Genomic DNA, 20,632 nt, shown 5'->3' with positions numbered 1-20,632 from the left:
GCACTGATGTAAATTTGAACCCTCTAACTGGGAGTGCAGGCTGTATATACTGAATCCCATTCATAAAACATTTGGTGCTCATTTGCCCTACTGGGATAAATACCTTTTATTTGAGACCTTTCATCCTGGGCAGTATATTCCTCTTCCTTCACTCTATGCCTTAAATTAAAGTTCATGTAAAAGATCTCAAACTGAAGACAAAGGATTTCAGGGCTCTCCTCTGGCATCATAATTAGTTCACTGTATTCAAAGCACTCTTGGTTTCTTACACAGGATGTATATCGGCCATCCAGTTACAGCTTAGCAAATCCCTGGCATCCTTGATGATGCAGACTGTCAATTCATGAAATGCATATAAATTTATATTTTGGACATAAACAAAGCTTAAAGACAGGGATCTCCAGTTACGGAATGTATGACTGCAAAGAGTGCAAGCAAATGAATTTAGAACACAGTTTTTAGTACATTCGTCCATTAGAGGTAGAAATATATCTGCTGCATAGACTACTCCTGAAATGCTACAATTCAACAGTTTTACAATGAGTATATATATATATGCACTTTCTAAGTACTACTGATAACATGCAGAATTATTCATTTTAAAGTCATCTCTGTCTCTCACACAAGCCTGCACAATCACACACGTGCGTGCACACACACACACACACACACATATACATGTTTTTTTGGCAGAATGATGCAACATTTTAAATTACAAAGGAGAATTTTCCTACGGCAGAACTCAGATGGAAAGGGTCTTATTTTACCCTTTTTCATAATTCAAGCATGTATCTGAGGCACTATCTAAGAAGTAACTCAATTTATCTGGCTACTAAGATTATTGCATCTTAATCTCTTAGTATTAAAAGTAGCATTTGTTTCGATTTTTTGCATAATTAGCTCATGCCTTTACTTGATATTCTTGAACATTTCCGTAAAGTGGTGATCATGAATAATACTCTGTCAAAACAGAGTGGGCACTGTTCCTTTGGCCGGAGTTAGGTATTATGTCACTGCCCCAGGCCGAGGCACCTCAGGAATACCAATAAGAGAACGCACATGACTAAGCATTTTAAGTTCTTCCCACAATGTGTTTGGCTAAGACACATGCCAAGGAGAATACTTTAAATGTATTTCTTTGCAAAAAGGACTAAAGATCAAAGAAATCAGAAGGCAGCATTTAAAACAAACATGAGTCAATTCTTAAAAACATGCATTTCAATACACCAAGTCATAACTCTATGAATATTTTGGTATAATTATTCCCTGTAGAAGACATTCTCCTTGGGATTAGCATGATATCTTACATTTAGCCTGGAACATTCTGTCCTTTCACTCTTGAGATTTAACTGTGTCTTGGGAAGTTAAATACAGAGGACACTGGCTACCGGCACGTCTGTCATGAAGATGGGGGTGGGGGTTACACAGGGATGAACAGGCTGAATACGTCAGACATTCCTGTAACTCTAGGACTCAAGTATTCTTGTGCTTTGTGTTTGGTTTTTCTCAGCAGTGTTTTTTTTTTTTTTTTTTTAACTTAGAACAGTATTTAAATATTTGGTCAACAGTCTTTCATGAATTATAATATATTTGTTCCATTTCTTTTTGGGTGCCTGACAATAATCTCTAACTTCCCTCTTTGTCCTGTGGTGGGGTTGGATGTGTGTGGAGTCTGCAGAAAATATAAGACTCTACAGTTTTGTTTTTTTTTCCTAAATGAAGGATAATGACTTTACAGAATTTTGCTGTTTCCTCAACATGAATCAGCCATAGGTATATATATATCCCTTCCCTTTTGAACCTCCCTCCCATCTCCCTCCCCATCCCACCCCTCTAGGTTGAAACAGAGCCCCTGTTTGAGTTTCCTGAGCCACACAGCAAATTCCCGTTGGCTACCTATTTTACACATGATAATGTAAGTTTCCATGTTACTCTTTCCATACATCTCACTCTTTCCTCCCCTTTTCCCATGTCCATAAGTCTATTCTCTCTATTTCTCCACTGTTACCCTGTAAATAAATTCTTCAGTACCATTTTTCTAGATTCCATATATATGTGTAACACTGTATATTAAACATGTATGAATTACTACAGGATCAGTGCCTTATCATTTGTTGATATATTACATTCTCTTTTGAGAATTTCGAAGAATTTTCTACAAGATGTTTTGAATACACTTCTATTCACGAACATTGCCCAAACACAGGTATACAAAAACGGAGGTGTTTCACAGTATGATGCAGCTTAAGTTGATTCTAGAATTGATACTGCATATCTGAAATCAGCATGTATTAGAATGCCTACAGGCTAAAGTTATAGCTCTTTAAAGCTCCTAAATACTGAGGCTGGTCTCTTTGTAAGTGTAGCCCATCTAAAATGAAATGATTCCCTGGCATTTTCAAAATTTCTCAGGTCATCCAATGGACTCCATGAAATATTAAGGTTCATTCAGCTCTGTAGATTTGTGCTGTGTTCCCTATATCTTGCTATAAATTCCTAATTTGGCCTCCATCAATCCCTTGCTTCCCTTGCTTCCCTTAATTCACAATCATGCTCTCTGGACAGGGGCATATTTGAAAAAATAATGAAGATGGGACGAGCTGGCATTTTATTGGGTCAGTAACTCAGAACTGGATAACAAGGAAAACTCACTTCGCACACACCTGAAACTGCCTCTGCCCTCATCCTCATGGGATAAGGAACAGCTGTCTCTTTCACTGTATTACTGAAAAAGCCTCTTGAGCACAGAATGGAATTTTACCACTGTTTCTGCACACATTTAAATGGAACAAGTTAAATTTTCATTTTATCAATGAGAAAAGAGATTCAGGAGGATTAAAAATTTTGCCTCAAATCACATAGATTTTATGTAGTGAAACTTTATGAGAACTTGAGCAGTTTGACTTCAGAACGGGTGTTCTTATCCACTAGGATATTTATCGTGGACAACGGTTTGTCTCCTGGAGTCCTGCCTCAAAACCACAGTATTTATGGGGTGTCCATAGCAATGAAGAATCAGATTGTCCACTTGCCTACCTCTTACCAAGGAAGAAGGTTCTGATGAGGAGAAATTCCAGCCCTGTAAGAATCAGCCATCGTGGCTTCCCCACTGGCTCAGCAGGTAAAGAATCCGCCTGCAATGCAGGAGACACAGGAGATGCTGGTTTGAGCCCTGGGTTGGGAGGATGCCCTGGAGGAGGGCATTCTTGTCTGGAGAATCCCATGGATGGAGAAGCCTGGCCGGCTACAGTCCAGAGGGTCGCAAAGGTCAGACATGGCTGATCGACTGGGTACAAGCACAAGAATCAGCCACGTTCCCAAAGGAGTGAGCGCCCAAGGGCTGCCCTCGATCCAGTTGACCTACTGAGTAATCCTTACCAACCAGGATTTTTGCCAACCATTTTAAAGGTCATTAGGCCAATGTTGTACACAGAAATCTGAAAATCCTTTTTCCACTTACATTTGAATGACTTATCTGAACTTCTTTAAATGAAAGGAAACATATTTCGCTTTCTCCTTTATTAGCCTCCTAAGGGAATGTTTACAAGATGAGGGAAGAGAGGGGGTGTCTATCACTTACAGTCTTATAATATATGGATTGAAGACCAAGAGTGGAACAAAAGCATATCTTTAGTCATCACAAAATTTACCAGAAGTATAGGACTTAACCAAAAAATTTTATCAATAAAGGCAAGGGTAAAATGTTAATATTCATTAAAGCTAATATTCACTAAGGACTGGCTTATAAACATCAAAAGTAAGTACAGTGCCCATGTACTCAGTTGCTCACTTGTGTTGGACTCTTTGTGACCCCATGGACTGTAGCCCGCCAGGCTCCTCTGTCCATGGAATTCTCCAGGCAAGAACACTGAAGTGGGTGAAGAACACTGAAGATTCCCTTCTCCAGGGAATCTTCCCCATCAGGGATCAAACCTGTGTCTCCTGCATTGGCAGGCAGATTCTTTACCACTGTGCTACCTGGGAAGCCCAAGCAATATTTGGGGTACCTTAAAAAACTATAAAAATCTATGTATAATATGCATTTTTTGGGCTTCCCTGGTAGCTCAGCTGGTACAGAATCCACCTGCAATGCAGGAGACCCCCAGTTCAGTTGCTGGGTCGGGAAGATCACCTGGGGGAGGGTTAGGCTACCTACTCCAGTATTCTTGGGCTTCCCTGATGGCTCAGCCGGTAAACAATCTGCCTGCAATGCAGGAGACCTGGCTTTGATCCCTGAGTTGGGAAGATCCCCTAGAGGAGGGCACAGCAACCCACTCTAGTATTCTTGTTTGGAGAATGCCCACAGACAGAGGAGCCTGGTGGGCTACAGTTCATGGGGTCGCAAAGAGCTGGACATGACTGAGCGACTAAGTACAGAACATAAAATGTACCAACTTCTCTGGTAGCTCAGATGGTATAAAATCTGCCTGCAGTACAGGAGACCTGCATTCATTCCCTGGATTGGGAAGATCTCCTGGAGAAGGGAATGGCAACCCACCCTAGTATTCTTGCCTAGAGAATTCCGTGGTCGGACCATGGGTTCACAAAGAGTCAGACAAGACTGAATGACTCACACGTCACATTTTTTACATGTATATTAATTATACTGTATTTTTAAAAAATAACTAATTAATTAATTATTTTTGGTTGCTCTGGGCCTTTGTTGCTGCAGCCAGGCTTTCTCTAATTGCAGCAAACGGGGGTTACTGTCCAGTGGTAGGTGGGCTTCTCGCTGCAGGGGCTTCTCGTTGTGGAGCAAGGGCTCTAGAGTGTGGCTCTGTAGTTGTGGAGCCTGAACCCTCCCACACCAGGGACTGAACCCATGTTCCCTGCACTGGCAGGTGGATTCCTAGCCACTGGACCACTGGGGAAATCCTGTGCTTCATTTTTGAAAGTTGAAAAAATATGTCAGCAATTAAAACAATATATGTGCATATCATTTAAAGTGAAGACCTGCGTAGGAGATTATATTTCGAAATGACTGGGCAGCGTGCTTTCAATGATGCTGGTAATGAAAGGTTTGATCTGGAGAGAAATGTCAGCAATTAGCTTCACAATAGCAGCCCAGAAGCTGAAGGGAATGAGAGTTTTGGTGATAAAAATGCAACAGGAACAACACTGTGAAGGTTTCCATGAGGGCCTATCTACTGGTGAGATTGAAAGCTGACATATGAATGGCTGAATTAAATGAAAAGAATGTAAAGAATTCTAAATCTAACGAGTACTGTAATTTGGCTTATGTAAAGCAGCAAGGACATTTTTTTTTTGTGGGTGATATACTCATTTAGTAGTACTATACATGGATGTAGATATATTTCAGAATATCTCATCTCTGAAATGAAAAAATATGTGAATATGTATTTGCAGTGATAGATACATGAATAAGAGCATGCAAACATACATTTCACATACATATGTTGAACAACAAATGCTTGAAGTATCACAGGAATGTCAGTACCCCATATATTTTGTTTCTTCTTTCCATAGTATAATATTCACCTTTTTTCTATTTGTGACCCAATTGAAATGATCAGATTCTACTCCTCTCCTTTTTGCACAGATTCTTTCTTCCAATACTATGGAAAATGGTACTTTGTATCTATTTTATTTTCTTCTGCAGAAAACTGCCCTGAAAGGAAGAGACATCATCGTAAGCCATAAATAATTGGAACCGATTTAATTCAGGCTATTAAAAATAAAATTTAGATCTCTAAATTCTAATGATGTGTGTTTAAAAATCCTGAGTCATTGTGGATTTATTAAAATTATTTTATTAGATGTAATTGTTGGTATTTAATTGTTCACCTCTCACAACTCATTAAGGGTTTAATAACTAATACTTTTCTAAATGAGAAATATCATGATAAGTATATAAATATACATATTTCCTTATAGTTTACAAAATGGTTTTACCTAAATTATCATTCTGGATCATCTTCATATTCTTTCAATTATATATTAATATAAAAAACTGGAGAGGTTTTGTGAATTTATTAACAGAAAGCTAATTTGTATCAAAATTCTTATCTGGAAAGTTAAATAACCAAGCTAATAAAAAAAAAAATTCAGGCACAAACTAAAATATGCTTAAGTACTTAGTGCTCATTAAAGAAAGTATTTGGACAGCACAATGCTTTAAAACAGTAGTGGATTCCCATCAACCACTATAGTCCCCCACCCAGCTCTTGAGAAGTTTTTGCCAAGTAGTGAAAAGTGACCTCCCTCCCCGACTAGCCTTATTCCCAAGGCTCAGGCAGAGAGGAACATTTCTCCAAGAGTGTGTTAATTAAGTCCCTTAACAATAACGGGGTGTAAAGCAGTATAAGATTTTAATTTGTCTTTCTATGGAAATTCATGATAGGATATCTTTTTCATCTATTTTGTTATTGCAAAATACACCATCACAATAATTGAATTTTTAACACTGCAAATGGCTCATAACAACACCTTGTATCACCACTTCAATTCTAATTTTAACATAATTAGGACATTATAGGTAGAGAGATAGTAAAGCTATTTTTTTTTTTTTCATTGTCAGCACCAAGAATAACTCCATGATTTTTGTCATCTGGGAAGATTAAAGAAGCAACATGGATGAGTATTTCTTTTCAGACAAGTTCCCATAGACATGTGTCAGTCTGCATAATAAACACAATGACATTAGATAGCACTATTCAAATGCTTTCTTGGCAGTTGCAGCGAGAAACAAGGGCTCTGCCCTTTGGCCACGGAGACCAGAGTGTCTCCTCCGGTGTCTGTCCGCTGACACGCTGAGCCAGGGACATTAAGGGAATAACCCGACAACAGGCTGGTTTGGGAAAGAGAGAAAGCAAGAGACAGCTTCACTTGCTATTGCTTTAAATATTAACAAACAAAACATCAACAATCTAGAATACTGCTTTTCATTTTTCAAGTTGCTAATATTAATGTATAATGGTGGTTTGAGGCAATCTTTGTTCTAGAATTCTCCTGTGACACCGGTAGCCTAAAATCAATGAGGGGCTAAATCAAGGACAAAGTTACGAGACGATTTATGAAAATACTTTGATGACTATAATACAGATTAATCATTTGGTAAGTTAAAAGCATAGGTGGATGCTTCTTGCATTTTTCTCTACCTTATTACAGAGTAAAGAGGTATTTAGAAGAAGGGAACTTCACAACGGGCATCTTAACAACTGAACAAACCAGCACTCTTGCCTGGAAAATCCCATGGACGGAGGAGCCTGATAGGCTACAGTCCATGGGGTCCAAGATTACCTGCCAATGTCTGTTTTGAAATAGATTGGATTCCCAAAGAAATCCACGGTTCAGGGCTAATTACAGAGGTGCTGCATTCTACTTCATAATCATATGATTTAATTATTTCTTCTTTTTATTACTTTTTATTGAAGCATAGTTCATTCGTTATGTCAGCAAACCTGGAAGACCCAGCCATGGCCGCAGGACTGGAAAAGGTCAATCCTCATCTCAATTCCCAAGGAGGATAGTACCAAAGAATGTGCTAACCATCGGACAATTGCACTCGTCTCCCATGCTAGTAAGGTCATGCTTAAAATCCTACCTGCTAGGCTTCAGCATTATGTGAACCAAAAGATTCCAGATGTCCAAGTTGGGTTTAGAAAAGGAAAAGGAACTAGAGATCAGATTCCAACATTTGTTGGACTACAGAGAAAGCAAAGGAAATTCAGAAAATCATCTATTCCTGTTTCATCAACTAAGCTAAAGTCTTTGACTGTGTGAATCATGACAAACTATGGAAAGTTCTTAAAGAGATGAGAATACCAGACCATCTTACCTGTCTCCTGAGAAACCTGTATGTGGGTCAAGAAGCAACAGTTAGAATGCTTTATGGAACAACTGATTGGTTCAAGATCAAGAAAGGAGTACGACAGGGCTGTCTGCTGACATCCACCTTGTTTAACCTATACAGTGAGCGCATCATGAGAAATGCCGGGCTGGATGAGTTACAAGCTGGAATCAAGACAAGTGGGAGAAACATCAACAATCTCAGATATGCAGATGATACCACTCTAATGGCAGAAAAAAAGAGGAACTAAAGAGCCTCTTGATGAGGGTGAAGGAGGAGAGTGAAAGAACTGGCTTACGACTAAATATTGAAAAAAAAATAAAAAAAGAAACAAGATCATGGCATCTGGCCCCATTACTGCATGGCAAATAGAAGGCAAAAAGGTGGAAGTAGTGACAGATTTCCTCTTCCTGGGCTCCAAAATCACTGCAGATGGTGACTGTAGCCATGAAATCAGAAGATGATTGCTCCTTGGCAGGAAAGCTATGACAAACCTAGACAGTGTGTTTGTTGAAAAGCAGAGACATTACTTGGCCGACAAAGGTCTGTATAGCCAAGGCTATGGTCTTCCCAGTGGTCACATACAGTTGTGAAAGCTGGACTGTAAAGAAGGCAGAGTGCCAAAGAACTGATACCTTTGAACTGTGGTGCTGGAGAAGACTCCTGAGAGTCCCTTGGACAGCAAGGAGATCAAACCAGTCAATCTTAAGGGAAATCAACCCTGAATACTCTTTGGAAGGACTGATGCTGTAGTATTTTGGTCTTCTGATGCGAACAGCTGACTCACTGGAAAAGTTCCTGATGCTGGGAAAGATTGAGGACAGAAGGAGAAGAGGGTGTCAGAGGATGAGATGGCTGGATGGCATCATCAATGCAATGGAGATGAATTTGGGCAAATTTTGGGAGGTGGTAAGGGACAGAGAGGCTTGGCAAGCTGCACTCTGTGGGGTGGCAAAGAGTTGGATATGATTGGGTGACTGAACAACAACAGCATCAACACTTCATTTCCATAATCACAAGATTTTAATGTACAATGTCAAACTCATGAAGATTATTTTCTCTAAAAATAAAAGCCAATGTAGAAAGACATAGGTTGAGTTTAAGACAAATGAAAATTTTGTAGAGAAGTCTATTATACAGCTCAACAAAGCTGATAAATCATTCAGTTTGTGTAGGTTTGACTTTTCATTCATTCAACAAATATTAATAGTTATTAGACATCTGTTTTGCTCCTGGCACTATTCTGAAGGGTAGTAAAATACTCAGATGGCTTCCTAGGTGGCGCTAGTGGTAAATAATCTACCTGTCAATGCAGGAAACACAAGAGACAGGGGTTTGATCCCTTAGTTGGGAAGATCTCCTGGACCAGGAAATGGCAACCTACTCCAGTACTCTTCCATGAGCAGAGAAGCCTGGCAGGCTACAATCCATGATGTTGCAAAGGGTCTGACCTGACTGAGCAACTGAGCACCCACAGAGACAAAATACACAGATATGGCCCCACCCTCACAGAGCGTACTGCTGCTGCTAAGTCGCTTCAGTCGTGTCCGACTCTGTGTGACCCCATAGACGGCAGCCTACCAGGCTCCCCCGTCCCTGGGATTCTCCAGGGAAGAACACTGGAGTGGGTTGCCATTTCCTTCTCCAATGTATGAAAGTGAAAGTGAAGTCGCTCAGTCATGTCCAACTCTTTGCGACGCCATGGACTGCAGCCTATCAGGTTCCTCCGTCCATGGGATTTTCCAGGCAAGAGTACTGGAGTGGGGTGCCATTGCCTTCTCCAAGCGTACAGTCCACCTTTATTTTGGAAATACAGAATATCTGGCAATCCACTCCTCCTTCTTCTAGAAACTCAGTATTATCTCTTTTAAGCATATCAGTTTATTTATTCCTACAATGAATTACATACAGTAAATCTTTTTAATCATGACCCAGCAGATTGAATGCTATTTTTCTTTGTAATTGATAAATGCACAACATTAAGACACATTCTGAAACTTCAAAGTTTTATGTTACTTTGCTATCACACATAGAGAGTAGAAATAACACAGATATTTATGACTGCATGTTTGATGAGCATCCGTATTCCTAGACTGGTTCGGCTTTTCCCATGGAAGTGTCAACTGATGGAATGTGGACTATGTGGGGTCAGATTTTGAATTAAAGGTAGTGGTTTCACTTAACGCAGCATTCGGCTATGGCAACTTGTGCTCTCATGTCTTCACAGCCATCCAGTTGGCCTGGGAAATTCCTAAACACTCTGCTTGTTACAGTGAGTTGGATGATAATCATGATCTAGACATGGTGCAAAGCTTTTTTACTTATATCAACAACTTTCACCGTTGCAAATAAAGCACCGTTTTCCTCTTTTAAAGATGAGACAGATTCATCTTTAAAATGGGAGTAACTGGGGTCAGGCACCAACCTGGTATGCTGTGCAGTGTGAATCTGAGAAAAAGGCTGTCCCTTCAGTCCTTTTTTTAAAAACAAACAAACAAAAAACCTTTTTTTTTTTTTTTTTTGATAGGCACTATTTTTAAAGTTTTTATTGAATGTGTTACAACATTGCTTCTGTTGTTAATGTTCTGGCTTTTGGGCCCTGAGGGATGTGAGATCTTAGCTTTCTGACCAGGGACTGAACCTGCATGCCCTACATTTGAAGGCAGGTGAAGTCTTGACCACTGGACCACCAGGGAAGTCCCTATCTCTCAAGCCATGAGTCCATCCTTGCAGCAGGTTAACTCCAAGTTTCGCAAGTTCTCTCCCCTCTTCTGTACGCATCTTCCTTCTCCCGTCCCCATCTTCTCTGGGCTTTCCAAATCTTAGCTCTTCCTCTCTCCGCTTGAAAGCCTGGGGCTTATCTTCTCCAGATATTTTCAATGCTGTCACATGAACAGGCCACGATTAAACACTTCTGTCCCAAGATCTAAGAAAGCCCCTCATTGAAAAAGTTACTTTGGTATTATCATATTGAATGGGAAATTAAGCGATGCATTTCTAATCCAAAGTATAGTAGTGAGTGGAGGAATGAGAAGGAGATTTTCATGAGCTTTTCGGTCAGCTTTCGGTTTTAGAATTTGGAAACCTGTTTGCACATTTTTCACCCCAGGAACTAGGTAACATGTATCAGGAAATATGGGAGACACAGTTAGGCCTGGGTACCAAGTAGTAGAGGGGTGACAATCCCAAAGCCCTTAGCAGATCATCTCTGCTTTCTCACCCTCCTTCTTTCTGATTCTAGAAAAGTGTTACTTTGTGCGGTTTTATCCTGTCAGTTGTTTTCAGGCATCTTCCATAGAATTTAATGTTTGAGAGTTTTTAAAAAAAACCTGTCAAGGAGAAGACATTAAACATTGACATGAAGAAGATAAATATTCACTTTTGGAAAAAAAATTGAATAATTAATTTACCTGTGCTTTAAAAAAGTTGTGATAAATTATGATATTGGTATGATTCAGAAAGGAATCAGACATAGAAACAACTGCTCAGAATTCTAGCCACAGACCAGATTTCCTTGGGGAAGTTGCTTGGCTTCTATTCAATGAAGTTCCTTTATAAAAGTGCATTAAGATTTGTACAGTCAAGGGCTAGAAAAGTTTATACAAATTCAATGAGAGTAAAGCTGTAAGTTTTGGGGGTTGAGGGCTTGTCTCATGTATACAGTTCCTAGGGGAACTCCTCATCAGGAACAGGAGAGGGTATCCAGCACATTGAGAACCTCACATGCTGCAGAATAAATGTACACAGAAGAAAGCAACTTAAATTCTACAGGGAAGCAAACATTATGGGATGATCCCAACATCAATACACTGTAGGAGCCGAAGATTTGATGCTGAGGAAACAGACAACAGTCTCACACTCTTAACAGAGAATCACAGACAATTAACACCTACCACCCGGGTCAGGAAGATCCCCTGGAGTAGGAAATGGCACCCCACTCCAGTGTTCTTGCTGAGAAAACCCCATGGACAGAGAAACCTGGTGGGCTACAGTCCACGTGGTCACAAAGAATCAGACATGACTGAGAACGCATGCACACATGCACATAAAAAACAAAGATGGCTTCTTCCAGTGATAAGATAGTTTGGTAAAGTGACCAAGCCTCCAGACCAGTAATCAGGGCCTTGGAGACCATGTTAAGGTTTGAATTTTACTCTAAAGGGAGCATTTGGGGATCTAAGTAACATGATATGACAGCTATCATTCTTAAAAAGAAATCAACTTACTATATTAAGTTAATGTGAAACCACCTGGAACAACACAGGTTATGAAGAAATAGTCCGGCTTAGATCTGACAAACCATGATTCATAGAAATCATGTAGGGTGGTCAATGATGAGAATATGGTAATAATCCAGAAACAGTAGTTTTGAGTATATAGGGATACTCAAAATATCCCTATAGGGGATAAAGGGATAAAAGCTAAAGAGTCCCAAAATGGAGCTCACAGGACATGGGAGCTGTGAGGGGAAGAATTCTAAAGATGTCCCCTCCCTCCAAGATGTCTGGCTCTGGTTATTAAAACATTCATCTAAATTCTACCATGGAGGGACTTTGAAAATAAAGTTACAAGTGAGTTGACCTAAAATCATCCTGAATCTAAGTTTGCCAAATTTAATCACATGAGCCAATAAAAGTCTAGAATTTTACCCAACAAGAGCCAAAGAGATAAAGCAGAAGAGGAAAGAGATGAGGCAGAATATAGGTCAGAGGGATTCAAAGTCATTTGTTGCTGGCTTTGAAGATGAAGGAAGGGAGTCATAAGCCACAGAATACAGGTGAATTCTTACTTGGTGACTCAGATGGTAAAGAAGCTGCCTGTAATGCAGGAGACCTGGGGTTGATCCCTGGGTTAGGAAGATTCCCTAGAGAAGGAATGACAACCCACTTCAGTATTCTTGCCTGGAGAATTCCATGGGCAGAGAAGCTTGGTGAGCTACAGTTCATGGAGTCACAAAAAGTCAGACATGACTGAGCAACAAACACTTTCACTTTTCTAGAAGCTGAGAATGGCTCTTGGTCACCAGCCAGGAAAGAAATGGAAACCTCAACACTAGAACTTCATGGAAGTGAATTTGAACAACAACTTGACTAAATTTGGAAGGAGCTTATTTTTCCCAGTAGCTCCAGAAAGGGATGCAATCCTGATGACACCTTAATTTTAGCCCAAGGAGATCCAAGTTAGACTTCTGAGACAGTGGGGTAAACAAATGTGTGTCTTTCTAAGCTACTAAATTGTGGTAATTTGATACAGTGGTAATATGAAAATATGACACCTATGGAATAGGTGGAAGAAAGAAATAAGAAAAAGAGACAAGCCAGGATGACTCAGCTCTTTAAAAAGAATTTAGAGGAATAGAGAGATCATCTACTGAGGTGGAAAAGAATGATGGAAGAACATTTGAGGACGGGGATACAAAACAAAAATTTGTTTTGAACATGTTAAATGGAAATGTCTGTCATTCATCTGGCTGGAGGTGATAAGGCAGGCAGAATACAAATTTGGACTTCAGAGAAGTGGTCAGGGCCAGAGATGTACACTGGCTTCATAAATGAATCATAAACACATAATGGCAAGATACAGTCCATGGGGTTCCAAAGAGTCAGACATGACTGACCAACTGACAGGGCTTCCCTGGCAACTCAGATGGTAAAGAATCTGCCTGCAATGTAGGAGACCCAGGTTCCCTGAGTTGGGAAAATCCCCTGGAGAAGGGACTGGCTACCCATTCCAGTGTTCTTGCCTGGAGAATTCCATGGACAGAGGAGCCTGGTGGGCTACAGTCCATGGGTGGCAAAGAGTTGGACACGAATGAGCAACTATCATTTTCACTTTTTCACATGTTTATTCCTAAGTATATACACATATAAAGTTAGAAAATCCTTATGATTACTTACTAAAACTGTCTAAGGAAAATTAGGAATGTTAGCAAGGAAGAGGGTGTTTGCTATGACCAGTGCTTTCTCCTAGCAAAACTCTGTTAGCCTTTGCCCTGCTTCATTCTGTACTTGAAGGTCAAACGTGCCTGTTACTCCAGGTATTTCTTGACTTACTACTTTTCCATTCCAGTCCCCTATAATGAAAAGGACATCTTTTTTGGGTGTTAGTTTTAGAAGGTCTTCTAGGTCTTCATAAAACTGAGCAACTTCAGCTTCTTCAGTATTACTGGTCAGGGCATAGACTTGGATTACTGTGATACTGAATGGTTTGCCTTGGAAACGAATAGAGATCACTCTGTCATTTTTTAGATTGCATCCAAGTACTGCATTTTGGACTCTTTTGTTGACCATGATGAGTACTCCATTTCTTCTAAAGGTTTCTTGCTCACAGTAGTAGATATAATGGTCATCGGAGTTAAATTCGCCCATTTCAGTTCATTTTAGTTAGCTGATTCCTAAAACGTAGATGTTCACTCCTGCCATTTCAGGTTTGACCACTTCCAATTTGCCTTGATTCATGGACCTAACATTCCAGGTTTTTATGTAATATTTCTCTTTACTTCCATCACCAGTCACATCCACTGGTGATGTTGTTGCTTTGGCTCCATCTCTTCATTCTCTCTGGAGTTATTTCTCCATTGATCTCCAGTAGCATACTGGGCACCTATCAACCTGGGGAGTTCATCTTTCAGTGTCCTATCTTTTTGCCTTTTCATACCATTCATGGGGTTCTCAAGGTAAGAATGCTGAAGTGGTTTGCCATTCCCTTCTCCAGTGGACCATGGTTTGTCAGAATTCTCCAGCATGAACCTACATCTTGGGTGGCCCTACATGGCATGGCTCATAGTTTCATTGAGTTAGACAAGAATGTGGTCCGTGTGATCAGATTGGTTAGTTTTCTGTGACTGTGATTTTCAATCTTTCTGCCCTTTGATGGAGAAGGATAAGAGGCTTATGGAAGCTTCCTGATGGGAGAGACTGACTGAGGGGGAAACTGGGTCTTGTTCTGATGGGCAGGGCCATGTACAGTAAATATTTAATCCAATCTTCTGTTGATGGGAGGGACTGTGTTCCATCCCTGTTATTTGACCAGAGGCCAAACTATGGTGGAGGTAATGAAGATAAAGGTGACCTCTTTTAAGAGGCCCCATGCACACACTGCTACACTCAGTGCCCCCACCCTGTAGCAGGCCACCTCTGGCCCATGCCTCTGCCAGAGACTCCTGGACACTCATGGGCAAGTTTGAGTCAGTCTTTTGTGGGGTCACTGCTCCTTTCTCCTGGGTCCTGGTGCACACAAGGTTCTGTTTGTTCCCTCTAAGAGTCTGTTTCCCCAGTCCTGTGTAAGTTCTGGTGGCTCTGTGGTAGGGTTAATGGTTACCTCCTCCAAGAGGGCTTAGGCCATACCCAGGTCTACTGCACCTAGAGCCCCTGTCCCTGTTGAAGTCCACCCATACCTCCTTAGGAGACACTCAAACACAGTTTTGTCTCAGTCTCTGTGGGGTCCCTGGGTCTTGGTGTGCACAAGGTATGTTCAAGCCCTCTGAGCGTCTCCAGTGGGTATGGGGTTTAATTTTAAATGTGATTTCGCCCCTCCTACTATCTTGCTGGGACTTCTCCTTTGGCCTTGGACATGGGGTATCTCCTCAAGAGAATACTGAACACATAGACATCACAAGATGGTCAATACTGAAATCAGATTGATTATATTCTTTGCAGTCAAACATGGAGAAGCTCTATACAGTCAGCAAAAACAAGACTGGTAGCTGACTGTGGCTCAGATCATGAACTCCTTATTGCCAAATTCAGACTTAAATTGAAGAAAGTAGGGAAAACCACTAGACTATTCAGGTATGAACTAAATCAAATCCCTTATGTGGAAGTGACAAATAGGTTCAAGGGATTAGATCTGATAGAGTGCCTAAAGAACTATGGATGGATACTTGTGACATTGTACCAGAGGCAGTGATAAAGACCGTCCCAATACAAAAAGGCAAAATGGTTGTCTGAGGAGGTCTTACAAATAACTATGAAAAGAAGAGAAGTGAAAGGCAAAGGAGAAAAGGAAAGATATATCCATTTGAATGCAGAATTCCAAAGAATAGCAAGGAGAGATAAGAAAGCCTTCCTCAGTGATCAATGCAAAGAAATAGAGGAAAACAATAGAATGGGCAAGACTAGAGATATCTTCAAGAAAATTAGAGATACAAAGGGAATATTTCATGAAAAGATGGGCACAATAAAGGACAGAAATGTTAAGGACCTAAGAGAAGCAGAAGATATTAAGAGGTGGCAAGAATACAAAAAATAACTATATAAAAGAGATCTTCATGACCCAGAAAATCATGATGGTGTGATTACTCACCTAGAGCCAGAAGTCCTGGAATGTAAAGTCAAGTGGGCCTTAGGAAGCATCCCTATGAACAAAGCTAGTGGAGGTGATGGAATTCCAGTTGAGCTATTTCAAATCCTAAAAGATGATGCTGTGAAAGTGCTGCACTCAATATGCCAGCAAATTTGGAAAACTCAGCAGTGGCCACAGGACTGGAAAAGGTCAGTTTTCATTCCAATCCCAAAGAAAGGCAATGCCAAAGAATGTTCAAACTACCACACAATTGCACTCACCTCACATGCTACCAAAGTAATGCTCAAAATTCTCCAAGCCAGGTTTTAACAGTACATGAACTATAAACTTGAAGATGTTCAAGCTGAATTTAGAAAAGGCAGCGGAACCAGAGATCAAATTGCCAACATCCGTTGCATCATTGAAAAAGCAAGAGAGTTCCAGAAAACATCTACTTCCGCTTACTGACTATGCCAAAGCCATTGACTGTGTTGATCACCACAAACTGGAAAATTCTGAAGGAGATGGGAATACCAGACCATCTTACCTGCCTCCTGAGAAATCTATGCAAGTCAAAAACTGGACATGGAACAACAGACTGGTTCAAAATAGGGAAAGGAATACGTCAAAGCTGTATATTGTCACCCTGATTATTTAACTTATATGCAGAGTACATCATGAGAAATGCTGGACTGGATGAAGCATAGCAGGAATCAAGATTGCAGGGAGAAATATCAATAACATCAGATATACAGATGGCACCACCCTTATGACAAAAAGCAAAGAAGAACTAAAGAGCCTCTTGATGAAAGTGAAAGAGGTGAGTGAAAAAGTTGGCTTAAAGCTCAAAAGATCATGGCATCTTGTCCCATCACTTCATGGAAAATAGATGGGGAAACAGTGGGAACAGTGACAGACTTTACTTTCTTGGGCTCCAAAATCATTGCAGATGGTGACTCCAGCCATGAAATTAAAAGATCTGTGCTCCTTGGAAGAAATGTTGTGACCAACCTAGACAGCAGATTAAAAACCAGAGACATTACTTTACCAACAAAGGTCCAAAGTCAAAGTATGGTTTTTCCAGTAGTCATGTATGGATGTGAGAGTTGGACTATAAAGAAAGCTGAGTGCTGAAGAATTGATGCTTTTGAACTGTGGTGTTGGAGAAGACTCTTGAGAGTCCCTTGGATAGCAAGGAAATCCAACCTGTTCATCCTAAAGGAATTCAGTCCTGAATATTCATTGGAAGGACTCATGCTGAAGCTGAAACTCCAATACTTTGGCCACCAGATTCAAAGAACTGACTCATTTGAAAAGACCTTGATGCTGGGAAGGATTGAAGGCAGGAGGAAAAGGGGATGACAGAGGATGAGATGGTTGGATGGCATCACCGACTCAATGGACATGAGTTTGAGTAAACTCTGCGAGTTGGTGTTAGACCGGGAGGCCTGGCGTGCTGCAGTCTGTGAGGTCACAAACAGTCGGACATGACTGAGCTACTGAACAGTACTGAACTGAACTAGGAAAGAAAGGAGATTACATACTTATATGTTCTGAACTGTATCTCCCCCCAAAGATATACTGGCATCCTAGTTCCCAGGACGTGTTAATGTGACTATAACTGGATATAGTGTCTTTAAAGATGTAATCAGAACTTCCCTGTTGATCCAGTGGTTAAGAATCTGCCTGTCAATATAGGGGATGTGGGTTTGAACCCTGGCCTGGGATGATTCCCTATGCCTTAGGGCACTAAGTCCGTGTTCCACAACTACTGAGCCTACACTCTAGAGCCCATGAGCCCCAACTACTAGCCCACATGCCTAGCACCCATGCTCTGTAACAAGAGGAGCCACCACAGTGAGAAGCCCACACATATCAACAAAGACCCAGCACAGCCAAAAGTAAATAAATAAATAATTTCAAAGATATAATCAAGTTAAAATGAAGTCATCCGGTGGTCCCTTATCCAAAATGACTGCCATCCTTATGTAAAAGGGAAATTTGAACTGAGACGCTCACTGAGGGGAAACATCACTGAAGATAAAGGCAGATATCAGAATGATGCTTCCTCCAGTCAAGGAACATCAAAGATGGGCAGCCAACCACAAGGAGCCTGGGGAGAGCATGGACCAGATTTCTACTCTCATACTCAGAAGGAACCAATACCTTGATCTTAGGCCTTTAGTCTGTATAACAAAGAGACAGTACATGTCTGTTGTTTAGCCACCAAGCTGATGGCACTGCACTACAGCAGTCCTACTAACTAAATCACACACTTAACATTGCAAAGTTACCTCCCTGAAGAGCCACACAGATATAGTTTGACATATATTTTAAGTATGGTCTCCATATTTGGCATATATAAAATTATTACCCATTTAAAAATGAATAAAATCATTGAAAATATGGCAAGGAAAAATGATCTTTTAAAATAATTGCAGAAGTCATCATACAGTTTTAAGTATTTCATTTTTTAAGAAACAGCAAACACTTTATCATGCATAATTGCACTCAGAATTTAAAGTTTCTTTTATTAGATGATACTAAAATCAATTGCAATTTACTATTACTATTAGTATATAAATTACTATTATTTAGGGGATCCTTTGGTAACTTAGAAGGTAAAGAATCTGCCTGCAATGTGAGAGATGCAGGTTCGATCCCTGGGTCGGGAAGATCTCCTGGAGAAGGGAAAGGTTACTCCAGTATAATACTCCAGTATTATTACCTGGATTATTCCATGACAGAGGAGACTGGCAGGCTATAGTCCATGGGGTCAAAAATTTATTTGACTCTGAAACCTGTGAAAAATTATGGAAAGAAAGATGTCTAACTGCCTTACTTATGAACACACTTCTCCATCATACTCCTTGTGTTTATTCAAATACTGTTTTATTTAACTTAGACCTGTTAAAATGTCAAACTGCCAACATTCTAAGTGGAAAAAACTCAAAATCTGGGTGGAATGTCTATGAACACAGCAGGCATCAACCCCCCTCCAATTTCAAAAGGAACATATCTTCCGCTATAAGCAGAGATTTATACATAATTAGATCGCATGTAAGGAAATAGGCTTAAAGTTGACACCATGCATTATAAAAAATTCTCAAGTTCATTGACAACCATAAAAAAAGAACCCGGGGCACTCTTATAAAATATAGCACTTGTGAATTTTATCAACAGTTTGCAACAAAACTAGAAATAGAAGGTGCCAACGTAATGTATTATGCCAAAAGCAATGTGAACCTGCCCAGAGCCATGGAAGCTATGAAGAGTCCCGTTAAATTCTGCAAAACTATGATTCATAGAAACACAGAAAACAAATGACCAGAAGGAGAAAATTCATATGGTGTTACCTTGTCCAGGCCCGAGCCATTAAACACCATCTACATGCCATTGATGATATATGTTGGTGATGGACAGGGTAACCTGGCGTGCAGTCCATGGGGTTGCAAAGAGTCAGATATGACTGAGAGACGGAACTGAATAATATGCTGATGACCTGGGGAAGGGAATGGCAATCCACTCTGGTATTCTTGCCTGGAAAATCTGATGGACTGAGGAGCCTGGCGGGCTAGAGTCCATGGGGTTGCAAAGAGTTGAACACAACTGAGCCACTAACACACACATATGCTGATGCTTCCCAGTGCTTTCATCTCTGGCTCTCCTGTCCCTGCTGAGCTCTATACCCATCCAGTCAATCATCTTCGGCCCACTTTCATTGGGTGTTTGTTTACCAGACTTCTCAAGTTCACACACCACAATAGAAATTAAAAAAAAAAAATTTCTCCCATTATCCTTATCCCATTTCTCCCAAGCTTTCCTCATCTCTGTAAAATGGAACCATCATTAATCCAGTCCTTGGGGACAAAAACAGGAGACTCTGGACCAGATTCTTCTCCTTATACCCCACAAAAATACATCAGCAACTGTGTGTTCTGCTCTCTTGCAAACTCTACCACTTCACATCATTCCCCATGATGCCAACTAGACCTTCCTCTCTATTTTGCATTTCCACAACAGCGTCTTACATGGTTTTCCTCTTTCCCTTCCTGCCCCATCCCTCTCTGTCTTGGGAGTTTATTTTCCACAGAGCAGCTAGAGAGTTTTTCCAAATTTTAATCACATCATTTCACTCCTTTACTTAAAATGTTTAAATGGCTTCCCCATGATTGTCCTCTGCATCAGCATCTTCACCATCAGCATCCTTATCACCCTCACCATCAGCATCAATATCATCATCACCGTCAGCAGCAGCAGCAGCATCTCATTCACAGAGCACCTGGACTTGATCCCTGCCTACTTCTCTGACTTCGTTTTCTTCCATTTTCCCCTCATTTCACTAAGTTTCAAGCATGGCATTTTCTTTCTTATACCACTGAAGCAATTCCTTTACCTGGACCATTCTTTCTTACCTGGTTACCTCCTGCTCTTCTCTGAGTTTTAGCACACATGTTGCTTATCCAGAGAAGTCTTCCCCCACCTAATCTTGCCTAGCTCTCTTTCATTCACCCTCATGCTGCTCATTGTTGTTGTTGT

At 40.5% G+C, this 20,632-nt stretch overlaps 1 protein-coding gene and 1 long non-coding RNA gene across 2 annotated transcripts in view; both read right to left on the bottom strand.

Annotated features, from left to right (window-relative positions):
• The window catches only part of CTNND2 (catenin delta 2), a 1,122,555-nt gene that overhangs the window by 745,291 nt on the left and 356,632 nt on the right, over positions 1–20,632 (bottom strand). The gene's annotated exons all lie outside the window — the stretch shown is intronic.
• LOC129633264 (uncharacterized) lies at positions 10,468–19,626 on the bottom strand. Its single transcript, XR_008704986.1, has 3 exons — positions 19,450–19,626; positions 18,822–18,894; positions 10,468–10,692 (listed from the first exon to the last, which is right to left on the bottom strand). It is a non-coding gene; the product is annotated as an uncharacterized LOC129633264 (long non-coding RNA).

Source organism: Bubalus kerabau, chromosome 18 (genome assembly GCF_029407905.1).
Source record: "Bubalus kerabau isolate K-KA32 ecotype Philippines breed swamp buffalo chromosome 18, PCC_UOA_SB_1v2, whole genome shotgun sequence".
Classification (NCBI taxonomy): domain Eukaryota; kingdom Metazoa; phylum Chordata; class Mammalia; order Artiodactyla; family Bovidae; genus Bubalus; species Bubalus kerabau.
This window is presented reverse-complemented; position numbering and strand designations above follow the sequence as displayed.